This window comes from Oncorhynchus tshawytscha, linkage group LG01 (assembly GCF_018296145.1).
Source record: "Oncorhynchus tshawytscha isolate Ot180627B linkage group LG01, Otsh_v2.0, whole genome shotgun sequence".
Classification (NCBI taxonomy): domain Eukaryota; kingdom Metazoa; phylum Chordata; class Actinopteri; order Salmoniformes; family Salmonidae; genus Oncorhynchus; species Oncorhynchus tshawytscha.
Genome location: NC_056429.1, coordinates 27,496,472 through 27,504,860, shown reverse-complemented (window position 1 = coordinate 27,504,860; position 8,389 = coordinate 27,496,472). Strand labels below are relative to the sequence as shown.

The following is an 8,389-nucleotide window of genomic DNA, read 5'->3' as shown; positions in this document are numbered from 1 at the left end:
GGGTTTGTTTTTGGAGGGAACTTTCTTAAAAGGGCACTTTCTGATTTGCCCTCGTTTTTAGATTTGGGTCATTAAGAAATGCTAGCGGCCATGTCTGAATTCAAACATGAGTTGGTTTCGCGGTGTGTTTTGATGTAGGTGTCGTGTGCGTGTGTTCACAGGTGGCCAAATTATTTTGGGATAGTACTGTAGTACCATCATGATTGTTCTATTTGTCTAATTTGTTAGAAATGCATCTACCTTTTGATTGTCAGTTGCTGGTCAACCTGTCACTGCTCATCACAGAAACGAGGTCTGCATTTCAAAAAGAAACAGCCCTCTTTGCCACATATCCAATCAGATCTCAGACGCTACCTACTGCAGCACATTCCAGTCCACATGCAGAGTCTTCAGACGCTGGCAGGTAAAATGAGAAGAGGGATCATTCCTTGTTATAGACATGTACATACTGCACTGCACTGCACATCATGTACTGTACTGTCTCAATTTCTGAAGATCAGAACAGTAGAGGGAAAAGGGGATGAGGAAAAGGTCAAGATGCCGTATCAGTTTTTAAATTGTAATATGTATCATTTTCAGTTGTGAGTGACCCTTCATGCTTTGAGTTTGTATTAATCTGCATGTCTCCCTCTTAGCTGGCCTCAACCAAGCAGCTCTATCCCAAAAGCCACAAACTCCTCAATGTCACCTACACCACTTCCTAGAGAAATAGGTGAGCATTCTCTGATTTCTATACCGTAATCTGAGAAGTATATTCATTAACATTCCCTGCTTTTAAAGGGTGAAAGCTCCGTATCTCCGTGTAGGGAATTCCTGTCTGTCGGCTTCCTAGGTCCATGCTAAAGGGTCCCTTCCTCCCTCTTTACCAATGGTGTAAAGTACTTATGTAAAAATACTTTAAAGTACTACATAAGTAATTTTTGGGGGGTATCTGTACTTTACAATTTATATTTTTGACTACTTCTACTTTTACTCAACTACATTACTTAAGAAAATAATGTAAACATTTTCTCTGACACCCAAAAGTATTCATTACATTTTGAATGCTTAGCAGGACAGGAAAATTGTCCAATTCACACTTATCAAGAGAACATCCCTGGTCATCCCTACTGCCTCTGATCTGGCGGACTCACTAAACACAAATGCTTCATTATGTCTGAGTGCCAGAGTGTGCCCCTGTCTATCTGTAAAAAAAATGGTTTGCTTAATATAAGGTATTCTAAATTATTTCTACTTTTACTTTTGATACTTAAGTATATTTTAGCAATTACATGTACTTTTGATTCTATAGTATATTTAAAACCAAATACGTTTACACTTTTACTCAAGATGTATTTTACTGGGTGACTTTCACTTTTACTTAAGTCATTTTCTATTAAGGTATCTTTTACTCAAGTATGACAATTGGGTACTTTTTCCACCACTGCTCTTTACCAAAATGTCCATAAAAGTTGTTTCATGCGCAGCAAAGGTAAGCATGAATTTCAGATGTTCACTGCTTGTACCACTGTGACGAATGAATATGAATAAAAGTGATTTTGCTATATCCATGTTTTGAATTGCTTCCACACCCACTATGCATCATGTGTCCAGTGGTCCAGTGGGGTGGAATACATATATTTAGGGATGTAAGCGCTCAGCCCGGCCCGCCACAGGAGTCGCTGGTGCGATGTTTCTCATGGTCTGAGAGTCCTTTAGGTGCCTTATGGCAAACTCCGAGCAGGCTGTCATTTGCCTTTTACTGAGGAGTGGCTTCCGTCTGGCCACTCTACCATAAATGCCTGATTGGTGGAGTGCTGCAGAGATGGTTGTCCTTCTGGAAGGTTCTCCCATCTTCACAGAGGAACTCTGGAGCTCTGTCAGAGTAACCATCAGGTTCTTGGTCACCTCCCTGACCAAGGCCCTTTTCCCCCGATTGCAACATTTGGCTGGGTGGCCAGCTCTCGAAAGAGGCATAGCTGTTAGACTTGTTCCAAACTTCTTCCATTAAAGAATGATGGAGGCCAACGTGTTCTTTGGGACCTTCAATGCTGCAGACATTTTGTGGTACCCGTCCCCAGATCTGTGCCTCGACATGATCCTGTCTCGGAGCTCTATGGACAAGTCCTTCGACCTCATAGCCTGGTTTTTGCTCTGATATGCACTGTCAGAGCAAAATATAAACAGGTATGTGCCTTTCCAAATCATGTCCAATCAATTGAATTTACCACAGTTGGACTCCAATCAAGTTGTGGAAACAAAGATGTCCCTGTGTTCAATTTTGAGTCTCATAGAAAGGGTCTGAATATTTTTTTCAAAAAATCTGTTTTCGATTTATCATTACGGTGTATTGTGTGTAGATTGCCGTTTATTTTTTAAATTTAATACATTTCATAATAAGGCTGTAACATAACAAAATGTGGAAAAAGTCAAGGGGTCTGAATACTTTCTGAATGCACCTTCTGACAGCCAACTTTCTAACTCTGCCCATAACCTTTGGACTTTATAGCACTCCCAGAAGCCATAAATGATTGCGCCATTGTTACACTGAACTAAAATATAAACACAATATGCAGCAATTTCAAAGATTGACTGAGTGAAAGTTCATACAAGGAAGTCAGTCAAATGAGCATGTTTTAGGATCCTTTTTGATGGATTTCACATGATTGGGAAAACAGACATGCATCTGTTGGTCACAGATACCTTAAAAAAGGTAGGGGTGTGGATCAGAAAACCAGTCAGTATCTGGTGTGACCACCATTTGCCTCATGTAGCGCGACACTTCTCCTTTGCATAGTTGATCAGGCTGTTGATTGTGGCCTGTGGAAATGTTGTCTCATACCTCTTCATTGGCTGTACGAAGTTGCTGGATATTGGCGGGAACTGGAACACGCTGCCATACAGGTCGATCCAGAGCATCCCAAATGGTCAATGGGTGACATATCTGGTGTGTATGCAGGCCATGGAAGAACTGGGACATGTTCAGCTTCCAGGAATTGTGTACAGATCCTTGTGACATGTTGTCGTGCATATCATGCTGAAACATGAGGGGAAGGCGGCGAATGAATGGCATGACAATGGGCCTCAGGATCTCGTCAAGGTATCTCTTTTATTTCATGGTATCCAATTGGTAGTTACAGTCTTGTCTCATCGCTGCAACTCCTGTACGGCCTCGGGAGAGACGAATGTCGATAGCTGTGCATCCTCCGAAACAACCCAACCAAGCCACACTGCTTCTTGACACAATGCCCATGTAACCCGGAAGCCAGTCGCACCAATGTGTCGGAGGAAACACCGTACACCTGGCGACCGTGTCAGCGTGCACTGCGCCCAGCCCGCCACAGGAGTCGTTAGTGCATGTTTGGACAAGGACATCCCTGCTGGCCAAACCCTCCGCTATCCTGGACGACCCTGGGCCAATTGTGCACCGCCCCGGCCAGCTGCGACAGAGCCTGGAATCGAATCCAGAATCTCTAGTGGCACAGTTACTAGCCACTGCGCCACTCGGGAGGCCATGTCTGTCACGCCCTGATCTGTTTCACCTGTCCTTGTGATTGTCTCCAACCCCTCCAGGTGTTGCCCATCTTCCCCATTATTCCCTGTGTATTTATACCTGTGTTCTCTGTTTGTCTGTTGCCAGTTCGTCTTGTTTGTCAAGGCAACCAGAGTTTTTCTCAGCTCCTGCTTTCCCCCAGTCTCTCTTTTTCTTGCCCTCCTGGTTTTTGACCCCTGCCTGTCCACTCTGCCTGTCCTTGACCCTGAGCCTGCCGTACTGTACCTTTGCCCCACCACTCTGGATTATCGACCCCTGCATGCCTTGACCTGTCGTTTGCCATGTGTAACCACCCCGAAACCAACTCATGTTTGAATTCAGCCATGGCCTCCAGCATTTTTAATAGGTCGACTATGGGCATGAAAAAACAGTCCAACTCCGCCCCTTTCTCAATATTCAAAAATAAAATTGGTGTGCCTTTAGTGGTTTGTTGATATCTCATTTTGGTCGACCAACATAACTAGTTTGTTAGCTAAGCTAGCCACTTTAGCTAGCCAGTAACTCCTACAGTATGTGTTGATGCCATTGTACATCATTTGTTTTTGGATTGAAGCTGTAGAGATTGGTAATCCTGTAACTGTCACAATTGTCGTAAGAAGCTTCGGACCAAAGCGCAGCGTGATATGGGTTCCACATAATTTGACGTAAAACGCACAAAACAATAAAAAAATAAGCAAACAATACGTGAAGCTATGGAATGCTCACAGGCAATTACACATAAACAAGATCCCACAAAAAAACAGTGGGGAAATGGCTGCCTAAATATGATCCCCAATCAGAGACAACGCTAAACAGCTGCCTCTGATTGGGAACCATACCAGGCCAACATAGAAATAAAACAACCTAGATTACTCACCCTAGTCACACCCCGACCTAATCAAAATAGAGAATAAAAAGGCTCTCTACTGTCAGGGCGTGACAGTAACCAAATGTCTTTTTCGTCCATTTGTTTTGTTTTTAAGCATTAAATGGCCTGGTATGACGGTGTATTGATCAGTTATACAGTTTAATACAGTTTAACGTTTTTGCCAAAAGTCAACCTTTAATTAACCAAATCTCAAACAAATCAGGAACTTCAGCCGCCATTGAAGATTCATCACTTAAGGCAGACACATGGCAATCAAACTGTAAAACAATGGTCTGGTCCAGAAACAAACCCTAGAATGCAATAAAGTAATCTGCCCACAGGTCTTTGCGCAGCAAAAACACCTCTTTCAGCAAAGATTTTGAATATACTTTGCTGGTAACTTTAGGTGTCATGAGTCATGACCACTAAAAAAGTAGTGCCACCAACATCACAACTTCTAACAGTTTTCTTTAGAGTGACACAGGATCGATAATAGGTTGGATTAAGGACAAATTATAATACAGGTTTACTGTAAACTTCCACTAGTAGTGTACACACAGGCCAGGTTTCAATAAGTCGCTGTAACACTCTTGATAAAAGAGTGAAAAGAGAGAGGGGGGCATATAATCTTTTGTTTGGTCTGTAATAGTAGTCAATAGAACAATGACAGGCTCAATGCCCTATTGTCCAGCTATTTTACACATCAGGAAGCAATTTGGGAGTTTGTTTACTTGACTGCAGAGCTGCTAAAGGAGTGTGGCATTCCAGTTGTTGTTGGTTATTAACTAGCTAGCTACGTCACCCCACGTTGAGTGGTGAGTTCTAGTGACAATAAAATGGTAAACCATTTCTCAGAAGTCAGAGCACTCAAGGGGCAAAGCACAGCCCCAAAGCATTGGGAGTGGCTAACAAGCTGTTGCATGGTTGGAAACCAGGCATTACTTGCAAGCAAGCCTACATGGAGCAGAAAACAGGTTTTTCATCATTTTTAATAATGTAAGAAATTCAGATAATGTAAAAAATTCTTACCTCGAAAGCAGTCATGCAAACAAATCACAGATTAAAGAAGATCATTTGCGACATTTCTCATTAGCTGGCTAACTAGATCACCTATTCAGGATTTTAAAATGGAGTGGTTCTTCATAATTGACACATTCCTGAATGAACAACTACATACAGTAGTTATTTTAATGTTGGTTATTTGTCAAAACAGCTGACAATTTCACCTGCTAGATATTGCGGTAGTGCCCAACTATGATCTCGAAAACACACTCGGCGTTGCATGCCCCAATTATCTAATTTTACATTCATATGAAAGTAATTTGTTGAACATTATAACATCATTCATTTAATAAATAAACGTTATACTCACATATCATGAAGTTGTTAATTATTCTAGATAGGAAGTGTTCTCCCAAGAAATGGCTGAATGAGAATGCCGTGATGTCATCACTCTGCACGTCACGTGTAACACGGATTATTCAAATTAATGGATAGCCGACTCATCTGAGGCCACATTTGTGGATTGTAATATATCAACAGCTGGAAAAAAATTCTCAACATTCTCTTAACACAGAATACAGATCCACAAGCACTTTTTGAATGTGAAAATGCACATTCCATAGTTGTAAATGTTAGGGATTTCTGAACATTTGCTAACAAATCGTTCTACATCTGCTCCAATGGTAGTTTTATTTGTGAGCTATGTTGAATATATTTACAGACCATCGATTTATTTGTGACTTATGGTGAATATTTGTGAAATATTTTTCCACTGATTATGGTATTAATTATGAAATATTTTTATATATTCACAGATCAGTTTTATTTGTTAGTTATGTTGAATATGCGTGCGAATCGTGGTAGACACACTTACAGAACAAAGAAAACAAATCTCACTCCATATGGTTGTCACGGATCCCCCTGCTAATTCCGTTCACCAGCTCCGGAGGTCTACGTCACCGGCCTTCTAGGCGTCACTGAACAGGATTCATTACCACCAACCCCGGACTGTCTTGTCTCACATGGAACGCCTGTGGGTCATGGTTAGTCTCACCTCCGGGTTAATCAGGAGGTGCGCAGGTTCCTGAGGTGTTACTGTCAGGACCGGCCGGGGGAGTGAGTGGATTTTCTACCTTGTGCTGAGTACGCTCAGAATTCCCTCCGCTACTCCTCCACTAACCTCACTCCTTTCCAGTGCGTGTTTAGGGTATCAGCCAGGCCTGGCACCTTTGCATCCGAGCCAGACCGAAGCCCCTGCGGTGGACGAGTGGTTTCAGCACAAGGAACAGGCCGACCGCCACCACAGTGAGGCACCTGTCTTCTCTCCAGGCGACCGGGTCTGGCTCTCCACCCTCCGCCTGCCCCTCGGCCTGCACTGCCGGAAGCTGAGCCTGCGGTTTGTGGGGTCGTTTAAAGTCCTGAGGAGGGTTAATAAGGTAACATACCATTTACAACTCCCTGTTGATTACCACATTAACCCAACTTCATGTCTCTCCCCTCAGGCCAGTGGTGCCTGGTCCCCTCGCTGAGGCTGAACCCAGGTCCGGCGTACTCAGTCCGTGAAGTCCTGGAATCGAGGCATTTGGCGGGGCGTCTCCAGTACCTCATCGACCTGGAGGGGTATGGCCCAGAGGAGCGGTGCTGGGTTCCTGCGGTGGACCCGCACCGCGTCCCTGTGGTTGTCCCTGAGGCCGGTGTCATCCCGCAGTTAATATGGGCAGTCAGTAGTTAGTCAACTTACAGTAAATGGAAAATATGAACAAATACCAACATGTTTTTAATCAAGTTAAATATTTCTTTAATACACAACACATCCCAACTGTGTCTGTAATGAGTAATGGTTTACATATTTACCTTCTGAACTGATGCATGTGGTGGACAGCATTCAAAGTTTTGGCTGTAAAATGGTAGGTTTAATCTATTTGTGCATGGAGCATTAGACACATATGGAGGGCATGACACCATATGCTTTGGACACAGCACATACACAGAAGCACATATACTACTGCCTAATGAGCACAAAGTTATGACCCATTCTAAAACTAACAAACATCCCCGCCCTCTAAAATGGCAGCACGCAGACACACTCATGGAAACAAACACATGCACACAGACTCATTAACCTGGTTTGCTCGCTACCACTCAGGGTAAAACAGAAAGAGCACTGTAACCCCCCCCAAACACACCCCCACAAGTGTCTGGAGATACAACTCACCACTGTAACCCCCCAAACACACTACTTACACACACAGGTGGTAGTGTCTGGAGATACAACTCACCACTGTAACCCCCCCAAACACACCCCCACAACACAACTCACCTTACACACACAGGTGGTAGTGTCTGGAGATACAACTCACCACTGTAACCCCCCCCAAACACACTACTTCACCAGTGTCTGATACAACTCACCACTGTACCCCCCAAACACACTACTTACCCCAAGTGTCACACTCACCACTGTAACCCCCCCCCCAAACACACTACTTACACACACAGGTGGTAGTGTCTGGAGATACAACTCAAGACTGTAACCCCCCCCAAACACACTACTTACACACACAGGTGGTAGTGTCTGGAGATACAACTCACCACTGTAACTGTGCCTCCGTTTTCTGTTTTCTCCCTGTTGTGCTGGCTGTCTCTGCGTCTTCTCTGTTGTCACTGTCTCTCTGTTTGTGCTTCTCCTTGTTCTGTCTGTCTGTCTGTCTGTCTGTCTGTCTGTCTGTCTGTCTGTCTGTCTGTCTGTCTGTCTGTCTGTCTGTCTGTCTGTCTGTCTGTCTGTCTGTCTGTCTGTCTGTCTGTCTGTCTGTCTGTCTGTCTGTCTGTCTGCCTGCCTGTCTGCCTGCCTGCCTGCCTGCCTGTCTGTCTGCCTGCCTGCCTGCCTGCCTGCCTGCCTGCCTGCCTGCCTGCCTGCCTCTGCCTGCCTGCCTGCCTGCCTGCCTGCCTGCCTGCCTGCCTGCCTGCCTGCCTGCCTGCCTGCCTGCCTGCCTGCCTGCCTCTGCCTG

General features: G+C 44.3%; 1 long non-coding RNA gene across 1 annotated transcript; it reads left to right on the top strand.

Moving 5' to 3' along the window:
* The first annotated feature begins 402 nt into the window (after window positions 1-402).
* Window positions 403-7,547, top strand: LOC121847450. Its single transcript, XR_006084316.1, has 3 exons — window positions 403-712; window positions 6,577-6,777; window positions 6,884-7,547. It is a non-coding gene; the product is annotated as an uncharacterized LOC121847450 (long non-coding RNA).
* Window positions 7,548-8,389: the final 842 nt, after the last annotated feature.